Source organism: Vigna umbellata, chromosome 5 (assembly GCF_029865625.1).
Source record: "Vigna umbellata cultivar VRB3 chromosome 5, Vumbellata_1.0, whole genome shotgun sequence".
NCBI classification, from domain to species: Eukaryota; Viridiplantae; Streptophyta; class Magnoliopsida; order Fabales; family Fabaceae; genus Vigna; species Vigna umbellata.
Window position 1 is genome coordinate 37,556,493 of NC_142169.1, and position 12,529 is coordinate 37,569,021.

A 12,529-nucleotide genomic window follows, 5' to 3' on the forward strand; every position below is an offset into this window, starting at 1 on the left:
AAAAATAATATTTATAATAATATAAATATAATTCAGATTACAGTAAACCAAACTTAATATTATATTTATTAATTTTTTATTATATCTTAAATTTATTTTATTTTTTGTTATATTAAGATCATAAAAATATATAAATACTTGCAATAAAAAAGTAATCTAATTCAATAATTATTTTTTACTTTCCCATCCACAAAATATTATTTACTGTTTAAGAGTCGGAACCGTTATACACGTAGATTTCTTTCCTCCTTTATCATGAAGCCAGACAGAATAGGTGACACCAATCACCACAAATCCAGACAAAATTTCAATCAAAACAATTATAACTTAATAATTAATAATTAATTAAACTTAGTTTAAAATATTCGTTACTTTCTTACATTTAATGATCCAGCTATATTGTAAACTATATGATATAGTATATAGTGTAGATTGAATGGTTAACACTCATGCTACATCAAGAATATGGGTCATAATTGGTCAGTGTTTAAGTTATTATCGAGCCAATTGTTAAGCAGACGATAAAAAATCAAAGATATCTTATTAAAGATATTGATAAGCCATTTATGAGTAACTAACCAAATCTAAAGGTAAGTTTTTTTTTTATTGGATTTATGCTAGTTTAGGATCCATGAGATGACTTATAAATATAAGGTCAAGGTCAAAAGTCAGGTACGTTCGACTAGAACTCAAATACTTAATTGTGATAAACAATTCACTAAACTACGCCTAACTTGAGCATCATAGTGCCTTTTGCAGGTACCTCCTCCTGTCAAGAGTGCAGCCGAGCGGTGTCAAGAGTGCAACCGAGCGGTGCAGGCGACTCAGACATTGGAAGACAAGAAGATTACGTCAGAAAGGTACATCTCTCAACATTACACATATCCCTACCGAAACATTTTGGCGCCCACCGTAGGGCCGAGAAAGAAGCAGAAGAAACCCAATGGTGACCGTGAGAAACATGGAGGAGCAACAAAGCACTAGGGAGCTGATTAGAGAGATGTAGACGCAAGTGCAAGCACAGTTCTTGGAGATTCAACGGAAGCACGAAGAGGAGATTGCAACACTGAGGGCAAAACGAGGTCGTCATGAGCAGTCTGCTCAACACTTGGTGTCGACAGCCAACCGGAATCACAACCGCGGGAATGACAATGAAGCAAGCCATAATCACACCAACCCGAACGGTTGAGGAGGAAGAGAACCAACGCCCCTGCAAACCGTTCGGCCTACCAGTTTACTCCCCTTAACGGTGACCATCATACAAACTCCAATACCGGAAAAAACTCATCTTACATTAGATAAATATGATGACTCAAATGATCCAGATGATCACCTTAGGGCGTTCGTTAACGCAATGGCGTTACAAGAACAACGACCCGATCATGTGTAGGGCTTTCTCATTATCACTGAAGGGGAAGGCATTAGCATGGTACAACACCCTCCCCCTAAACATAGTAGATTGTTTCACTACTGTGAAAACTCTTTTTAGAAGATAGTACGCGTCCAGTCGGGTACAGGAACTAACATCGGCGAAATTGGTAAACACTAAACAGGATGAGGGGGAAACCTTGAAGGCCTTTATGAAAAGATATAATGAAACCGCACGACGTGTTAAAGACATCAATAACACTTTTATCATCAACAATTTGCCTTCATGCCTAAAGACAGGATCGTTTGCTGATCGTTTGGCAACAACGTCAAAAACGGAGGTCAACATTTGAGAGATCCTCCTCGGATACCCATGTTCAATCACTATATAACCCTCAATGCACTGAGGGCTAAGGTTCTCGAGGAAGCTCTCAATACTGAACTTCTCACACTCCGGAGGAAGGAAACTCCCAAGAATGTAGACGAGAGAAAAAGTTATTGTTTCCATCAAAACCACAACCATACTATGGAAGAGTGTCTAGTACTGAAAGATGAAATAGAAACTCTCATCCAAGCATGCCATCTCCATAAGTACATAAAGGAAGAAGGGGCCTAGATAAGAAGCCCCCCCAGAGGAAAATTTGTCGATATCAGGACAACCGGTATCGTCGAGTCGCGCAGCAGAATAAAATAAGCGGAAAGCGTGTTACGGTCACAAATCAAGTTACGATAGTCCGTTTTTAGAAAATTTATTTTCTTTGAGAAATTTTATTGAACAATTGATGTGCGGAAAATATAAAGAGTGTAGGGAGTATAAAAATTCACACACCGAATTTTTATCTTGGTTTGAATAAAAAAGATTTTACGTCCAATTGTTAATCACTATAAAAAGTGATTAATGTTTTCACTAAAATTAGTTCAACAGATTACAATAAAGTGAATGTAAAGATGAAACCTTCCTTCGAAGAACGAACCGGAAGGGAGCTTTCTTCGACCAACAAATCGGAAGCAAACAACCTGCACTTTCCTTCGACCAACGAACCGGAACAGCGTAGAAACAATCTTCCTTCGACCAACGAACTAGAAGATAGCAGCTTTGCCAACTTGAAGAGAACCACTCCGACCTTTGACACACAAAGTGTGGGCTTCTCCTATTCACAAGACCAGGCAAAGCAATGAACTAACTTTTTGGAATTTCCTCATAGTACACTATACTTTCAAAAACCTCAGGTTAACCCTGTAAGGGTTTTAAAACAACTATATATAGACAGCTGGTCTGAAATTGAAAGGACACATTACAATTACCAGTGATAATCGATTATTGTTAGTGATAATTGATTATTCAAATCCGTTATAGGGTTTTTCAAAAAGTGGTAATCGATTATCTTGAGGAACAATCGATTATTCTAGGAACTTGGGAAGTTCTCATCAGGACCAATGATAATCGATTATTTGAAGTAATAATCAATTATTCCAGAGCGAAATGGTTCTTCAGGAAAGCTCATGATAATCGATTATTCCACCACATAATCGATTATATACGTAACTATCTTAAAGATACGAGATTTCTAAGTTTTACATGTTTTAAATCTTTCCTAATACATTTGTAAACTACAAAAGTGCTTTTAAAACAATTATAACTTGATTCTTCGAGTTTATTTCTTGCAGCATCATCAAAATCATTGATCTTCAAAGCACCAATGCTCCTCATTGGTAACAAAATCTCTACGCAGAAGTCTCGAACGATTATAAAAAAGGGACGACCAAAGTCAAAGGGGCTATCGTAGCCACAGTCGTAGTCATGAACGTGACCGCTTGGTCCGTGGGCGTATCGATACCATTTCTACAGGTTTTGCTAGAAGAGGGGCGTCATCTTCGGCCCGCAAAAAGCACCTAAGGAATTTTAAAATTGTTACCATTGATATGATTTGATTTGTACAACATGGTTGTTTATTAATCATGGTTGTGCATGATAAAAAAAGGGAAAGATTATTGAGATTGTTGATAGGGGAGCACTGGTTTAGCTGAACCTACAATCTCAAAGCTTCTGGTTTTTTATGATGACAACATAATTAATAACACATGTGTTGTTATGTGTGTTACATGTTCTATTGCTTACATGCTATATGTTTTAATCATTGTATAAATTGTTTATAGCATTGAAAACATGATTGTGTTGATACATTGCATTTCACTGTGCTATATAATTGATTTTATTGGTGAATGCATGTCTGATGTTTTCAAAAAGGAAAACCACCAGCACTTATGTTGAACTTTTAATTGTGTGACAAACAAACAGTTTTAAGTCGACTTCATTATGGGGTGAATCGATTAAAACTCGTGCCTTTGCACAAACCATTTTCAAAGTGTGCTGTGAGATTTTCAAAGTGAAAGTTTTTCAAAACTTTGTTTAACTGTGTTACATAGTCAATTACATGCAATGTGCATTCGACTAAGTCTGTTACAGTTTTGAAATTCTGTTAATGCTTGTATTAAATGGTACAACGACTATATTTTTAAATATGTTGACCAAGCATTAAATGAGATTCGACTGCGTTAATTGTACATTCAATTAACTATATTGATTGCTGCTAACTGCAATAATAGAATTATTGTATTCGACTACATTAGTAGCTTAGTCGATTAAAATGCGTCAAAGTTGTGTTTATTATAAATAGACGCGAATTTGATTTCTATAAGAACTTTTGTGCATTTAACAGTTTGTGATATCTTTTGCAGAAAGTGCATTCTTATAGAAAGAGAGAAAAAACTCCAAGAAACAAGAAGTGATCGTGGTGATCATTAACTACTTTATGTATGATTTTCGTTTGTTTTAACCGATTATTTTTGTGTTCTTGTCCTTCATAGATGCATTCTGCTTTCTCTCTCACGGGTGACGACACTTTATTTCGGTGAACCCACCTTTTGAAGGTTAGTTTTTTTTTTCGTTTTGAAGAACTTATTTGTTGACTTATTTGTTGTATTTTTTTTTTGAACTTGTTAATGATTGTTATTTGTTTGAACTTGTTTGTCGTTGTTGTTTGGTTGAACTTGTTGTTGTTGTTTGGTTGAACTTGTTGTTGTTGTTTAATTGAACTTATTTGTTGTTGGTTATTGTTGTTTGTTGTTGATCAAAATTCATGCTTTATAACATACCAAAAACTTGAAATTTGATATTTTTCTACTTTTCAGATCTCGTAGAGTTGTTAAAAAGGATCACAATTAATTAAAAAAAATAAAAAAATTGATTAACATCGAATATTGACAAAATTCGACATTAAGTTAATGTCGTATATTGACAAAATTCGACGTTAATTTAACGTCAATATTTTAAAATTTAACGTTAATTTAACGTCTCCTGATATGACGTTGTTCGCAAATTCGCCGTTAAAAGCCCAAAATATTCGACGTTGTACAGGATTTTTGTACTAGTGTCATCTACTTGTCGATTCTTGAAGAACAAGTTTACTGCACTTACAAAGGCTGATCATATCTACACATTGGGTGTAACTGAGAGATCAGAGGCTACAATCTTGTGAAGATTGGATTGAGGTTCCCTATTGTGATTATAGGAAGAAGAGCGTGCTGCGTTCTTGACTTTGAGGGTGGCTCAAAGGGTTTGGACTGTAGGAGAGGGGATTCTTGTTGCTATTCTGTTTGTATACTGCCTATATTTTGATTAAAAGGTTAGAGAGGTGTTTTATATTTTTGACGTGAGGTCGCTATAAAAGTATTGTTGTAAAAACCTTGATCATTATAGTGCATTGGCTTCTTGTGGTTGGAGGGACACTGGATGTAGGCTTGCCCGAACCAGTATAAAAACTCACTGTTTTATCATTCTCTCCCTACACTCTTTTATTCAGTCGACTTCTTACTATACTTAATCGATTCAATTTTCGCTACATAAACAAATATTTTTCCTTGCGTTTTAAGAAAGCTTTTAAAGGCATCCACTTTGCGAAAAAGATTTAAAGAAAACTTTGTTTTTACATTTCACCAATTCACCCCCCTCTTGGTGTGAGAAATTAAGTCATTCTATTTTCAACAATTGATATTAGAGCTGGTTTTCATAAGATATTTGAAAAATAAGTCGATTATCTTTTTCTTTAAATCGACTGATCCTGAAAAATGACTTCTCCAGGAAATTAAGTCGACGGATGGTCATTCTCGTCTACTAGGAAGTTCTCCAGGAACTCCTGGGTCATGGACGATCATTCTCGTCTACTGGGAAGTTCTCTAGGAACTCTTGGGTCACAGACGGTCATTCTCGTGTACTGGGAAGTTCTCCAAGAACTCCTAGGTCAAAAGGCAAGAGTTTTGGAACAATCACTCTCATCTGAACATCTTCAACCGAACAGTCTCGCTTGCTTGGCTGTTTGGCCTTATAACATGGGTTAGTCTAATTGTTTACATTCTTTTTTGACAATTCAAATTTTATCATTATTTTTCTTCAGAACAGCTAAACAGGATATTATCAGTCACCAATCAACATGGGAAAAAGTTCCAAACGAACTCCTATCACTCACTGCTTGGTTCAGCCTTGCCAGGTTGTAATGACTTTTCATTGATTCGATTAGTTTACTTAACGCACATTTCTGCGGACAAAAATATCTCGTACATGAGAATTTGATCAGGATCTTAGCGTCTACTACTCAACATGGGAAAAGGTTTTTGAAAGAACTTCCATCTCCTAAAGTCCGCCGTTTGGTTTAGAGATGAGCAACAACCAAAAGCACATCGAAAACAAACTCCCCAACACCACGAGAATGACCTCTCTCAAGCTCATATAAGTCCTATAGTTAACCTTGGCTAAAGCCGAATGATTAACTCGGACTTGGGGTGCATATGTATGGTATATAGTGTAGACCGAACGATTAACACACAGGACTTTGGGGGCATATGTATGTTACATCAACAATGTTGGGCCATAATTGGGTCAACGTTTAAGTTATTATTGGGCCAATAATCCAGCAGACGATAAAATAATCAAAGATATCTGATTAAAGATATTGATAAGCTGTTTGTGAGTATATAACCGAATCTAAAGGTAAGTTTGTTTTTATTTTATTGGATCTGTGCTAGTTTAGGATCCATGAGATGACTTATAAATATAAGGTCAAGGCCAAAAGTCAGGTATGTTCGACCATAACTCAAATACTCAATTATGATAAACAATTCACTAAACTACGCCTAACTTGAGCATCGGAGTGCCTTTTACAGGTACCTCCCCCAGTCAAGAGTGCAACCGAGCGGTGTCAAGAGTGCAACAGAGTGATGCAGGCGACTCAGGCATCGGAAGATAGGAAAATTACGTCAGAAAGGTGCATCTCTTAGCCCTATACATATCCCTACCGAACCAATTTGTATTATTTCACTTAAAAATTATTTGTATTATTTAACTTAAAAACTATTTGTATTATTTAACTTAAAAAATTATTCAAAATATGAGCTCAGTTTTTCTTTTCCTCTCAACCATATAGAACGTGTTTTCCATATTTTCTTTTCCATCACGTTTCAATCATCTTTTAATATTTGAGGGAAAAATTAATTTCAATAAAAATTTAGGTTACTGGAAATTAGTTAAAAGATATAATCGGAGACAATTATTTAAAATATTTAGCTATGGGTAATTATTTATAACGTTATTTAACTGAAAACTTAAGTTTACATTAATGACAGAAGTCAGTTTATTTTGAATTAAATTTGTAGTTAAATAATAAAAATCATACTGAAAACTTAAGTTTACATTAATGACAGAAGTCAGTTTATTTTGAATTAAATTTGTAGTTAAATAATAAAAGTAATTTTAAAATATGTATGCATTAAATGTGGAAACGTAAAAAGGGTTTTAAGTTTTACTTTATTTAATTATTAAGTTTGTTTACATGGAAGAGTATATGGATGAGTAATTTATTTCTACTTCAATCATTTTTATCTAACTCATCTCTTGTTAACTCATTATTTAGGATATTTTTTAATTTTATTAATACCAGGCAACATATCAATTTCTTATATTTTATTTTAAATTCAATCATCCATTTGTTTTCAGGGAACAAATTTTATGTTTTGAATTCAGAAATCTAAAATAACAAATTTACTTTAAATATTAGCTTATAAATTATAAAATTCATAATATATTATTTGACTTTCAGATGGTAGAATCTATAACTAAAATTTTCTATTCCAAATTGTTCAATTTGTAACATTTTTTCACAACAATTAGTAACAAACAAACTCACTATAATTCAAAAGTGTTTTGAAAAAAAACTAAAATAATGCATATTAAATCATTTACATTCAAGCTCTTCAAAACTTTTAATCTTCAAAAATGTCCTTTACCAAAACCTTAATGTCCAAAGCATCTGCTGAACATAAGTGGAGAAGAAGCACAAAAAATGTAGTTTTCAGAGCTTAGAAAGATATAATAATAAGAAAATCACGGAAGTGCAGAAAGTAAGTTTTGTAAGTTCTAAACCCACTTGACCAAACCCAGTTTGAGAGTATATCATAAATAAATGAGGTTTCATACTGCACCTCCATAATTTCTTTTACACCTTCATATATTTTAAAATAAAAGTAAAATTTCAATTATCACCTTTTCATTTAGAGTTCCGGAATGCAATTTCACAATGCGAAATACAAATTTTATATTTCAAACAGTCCAAAATACATTGTACAAATAAAAAACCGTAGCCTCTTTTTTCTGACATGTAAAGACAACTTCTATCTAAACCTCCATATATTTTTTTCATGTACTTCATAAATTTTTATATGTCCAATTATAATTCAAATTCTAATTTTTATATTAAAAATATACAATTGAAATTATTTTTCAGAACGTATAATCAAAATACAATATTTTAAATTCCGTAATATATTTATATTTTTTATTATAAAATTTAAAATATATTTATTATTTTATTTTTCAAATTGTAGAATCTAAAATATAAAATAGGGAAGATAAAAAAAAGAAATAGCCATGTAAGAGGATGCACACACTCTCTCTCCAAAATGAAAAAGAAAGAAGAATGAATGTAAGAATCCATACAATTTTAAAATTGTTCTTAGTGAGATTAGAATATTTTAATGTTAAACGTTTAAAGTATAAATAAATGTTTTATAAGACGAGTTTCATTATTTCAAGTCATACTATCTCTCTAAAAACCTTTTCTCTAGAGTTCATTCTTCTCTTTAGATATTTTACTTCCTGAGTTATCTGTTTGAATATCAGAGGGTGTCAAAGTTATCACTACTACAAGGTTTTCTAATCTAGTCGATCAGTTTTCTTACAGAAGTAAGTTAGTTTCTACTATTTTTTCTTGAGTTATATGTATCTTCCATGGATGTGAGGTTTGGTTTGTCATATGTGTCTTCTTAGTTTTCTAGTACGTTCTCTAATGATCAATGGTTATAATCGCGTACACTGATCATGAGTTTGTGGTTGGTAGATGTAGATAGAGAGCTCTTTGAGCTGAGGAAGCGGTTTTAGGTCCTTTTGAGTTGTTTAAGCTCCTGTCAGGTAAGGGTTTTAATTATTTTATTAATTTGATTATTTGAATTGGTATGCTTGAGTTTGATTAAGAGATTGAGTTTGTTTGAGATTATGTTGTGTTGTGGTATAATTGCTTGAAATTGAATTGTATGTGTTATATGGATTGGAAAAGTATTGTTGTGAGTATTGGATAATTGTTACTTGTTTTGATCCTTTATGTTGATAAATTTTATGGTATATGGGTGAAAATTGTTGTTAGATGTTGGTAGAATTAAAAGTGAGAATTATGGTTGGTTTCTAGTCTAAAATTGGGGTTTTTGATTAATGGAATTCTAAAGGTGTTGGTCTAGGAAGGTACTTGATATGTAAATTCTGTTTTGGTGGAAATTGTTAACTCATTGGCAAGTGTACCAAATCGTATCAAGTAATATAAAATGGTAAGACCAAGTATCGTATCCCAGAAGACTCACGACACTAAACAATCGTGTAATTACTTAACTAATTAAGACTAAAAAGCTATTTTGTTGATTTTTAAATGCAAATGTAACAAAAGTAAATATGAATGCAAATTGATCGATTGAGGCTAAAACACAAATGAATGGATGGTGTTGATGATATGAGATGATTATGTTGTTGGAGTTTAGATTTCACCATCCTTACTTTCATGCATATAAGAATTCATCTTCTTCATTAAATTGTTAACGTCACTCTCTAAATTACTTAAAACCCGATCCCACGACAAAGAAAGTCTATCCTTAATTATTAGACCACAATCCCTTGCATCCGTAATAATTAATTCTGCATTACGAACAGAAGCTTAAGACAACCAAACTTTTTATCCCCATCCCTGGGCAATATTGCTTTTTGGAGAAATTCTCCAGATCCTGGTTTCTAGGTATTTCCCAATAACAAAGAAACCCAAATATAATAAGCATAGAGCAAAGGAGAAAATCCCTAACAAGTAATGAAATAAGCATATAATAATTCAAAAAAAATTCAAATACATGAGAGTTTAGAGGTTACATCTTCCCCAACAACAAATAAGATTACTTCTCCATCGTCATGAAGAAACTAGGTGTACAATGGAATGAAAGAGATAGAAAATATAAACTGAAGAGGAGAGCTCCCGCATCCCCAAATCTGCCTCAAAAGGGGCAAAACGTGTGTTTCTGTGCTCAAGCCATCAAGAGATATCAACCCTAGGGCGTGCAAGTTCTTAAATAGAGCAAAAATAAAGTCCAAGCCCAATAAAGCTGGCGCTCAATGCCCCTACTTAGGGCAACCAGGCGAGCTTGCGAGAGGAGTGGCGCTTAACGCCCTTAGAAGGGTGTCCAGGCGTGTTGCGGTGCAGAGTGGCGTTGAAGGCCCTAGAAAAGAGCAACCAGGCGCCATGCGCCTTCTTCGACCTTCTTCTCTAGTGCTTTTGTTGTCCCTCTTGAGTTCTGACTCCTTGATGCTTTTGCTCCTCTTCCAAAACATACCAATAACCTACAAAATTAAGGGAATTTAGTGATAAAATCATTAAGTACAACCTCTATTCACTTATTCAATAAATTAAGCTAAAAACAAGAGTTCAAGCAAGCTTTTAAGTCAAAAAGAGTTGATTTAATATCAAAATTGCATCACAAATAACGATATATTCAACCGTTATCACAACCTGAAACTTGAAACTTTGCTTGTCCTCAAGAAAAATGTAACTTGACTTAAACAAAATAATCATACTACAATGGTCAAACACATAAAAAAGCATTCTCTTCTTAGACAAGTAAATCACTCATGTATGCTCCTCATAAAAAGATCAGTCAAGATATAATGACGCTTTAGCCAATCAAGCTCAACTATGGTGCTCACATACTAAAAAAATACACAACAGATGCAAACCTCATGAATAATCAACAACCAAGCAAGAATGTTTGCATGGAACAATTCCTCACCCAGGATAGTGTTTCACTCAAACTCAAAGGTGTATAGTGAGGTGACACTCTTACACTCTACCATCACAATGTCACATGAATCAACTTTGTCTTTCATTTAAATACCATCAAACACACTCACAAGCAAGTTATCATCACAAGGGTTTTTCAAGGCTTGTAACATGGCCGGGCTAAGAAGAAAATTGGTTTTTCTAGACAACAAAATTCCTTGAGTTAAGAGAGTGGATAATTCATTTATTTACATTAACAATAATCTCTCTTTTTCCTTTTATGTGAGAAACCAATCTTCAACTTATTCCCAACTTTCCTTTCATTGAGCTTAACCTTTTCTTTTCTTCTCTTTTCTTTTTTTTTTGCTTTTTCTTTTGCTCAATGCTCTTTAAAGATTTTCACAAAGTTCTTTCCGGTTTCCTACAACCCCAAACTTGAACCATTCTCCATTACCATCTAAACATACACTACTCAACTCAAGGCAAGGATTTCAAAAAGGTTTTTTCAAATTTCAAATTTAGGCTCAAGGTTCAAAGGATAGAAAAAACATTGTTCTTTGTTGGGTTCACATATTGGCATTGGCTTATATGGGAGAAGAACAAATGGCCTTGATCATATGTAACAAGCAAACAAGAGGTCTAATCATAGAAACTTAGGCAAAATCAATCATGCTTCCAAAGCAATAACATTTAATCAATCAAAGACTCTACAGTCCAACCTCTCACAGGTTAACTCAAGTTCCACAATTTGATAAACATCCTGCCCAACATATTAATCACAATTGAAATCATGCATCTGTTTTTAACAAAACTATGAGCAACCACCATCTATGCTTAAAATCCTCACCAATCATTAACTCAACATGCATCATAGAACAATAGAGCAAACACAAGAATATTACTCATCACAAACAACAATTTATCACATCATACCAAACCATTGCAGCACAATTCATTAAACTAAGTACATAAGCAAGCTAAAATAAAAACAAAATAAACAAAATTCAAATAAGCATAAAAATAAAGCAAAATAAATCCTGATCTAGTTGCATTTATCAGTAGATGTTATCAGTAGCATCCATCAGTAGATGTCTAGTAGCATAGCATCCATCAGTAGATGCTCTCAGTAACATCCATCAGTAGATTCTCTCAATAGCATTGTTAACCCTCGGCAAGTGTAACCGAATCGTATCAAGTAATAAAATTGGTAAGACCAAGTATCGTTTCCCAAAGGACTCACGGCCTAAACAATTATGTGATTTGTTGATTATCTTAGACTTGTAACCGAAAATATTGTTGTTGAACTATGCAAAAATAAACATGAATGCAAGATTTTGATCAATGGACTAGAACAATGCAAAAACAATTGATGGATAATATGAATGATTATGTTGTTGGGGTTTACCAATTCATCCTATCCACTCTCATATATTCAAGAATTCATCTTTCTTCATTAATGTTAATGTCACTTTCTAAATTACCTTAAACCCAATGTCTTGGTGAAGAAAGCCTACTCACAATCACTAGTTTACAATGTCTTGTCTCCCTAGCAATTATTCATGCATTATTTCGCACAAAAGCTTAAAGGCAACCAACCATCATATTCCTATGTTTAGGTTTATACTACTATTGGGAGAATTTCTTCATGTCTAGATTTCCCCGTATGTATCCATATCGACAAAATCAATGATCATGCAATAGAATGAATTAAACAAAGCATGCATAGAGTATAGAAGAAAAACCCT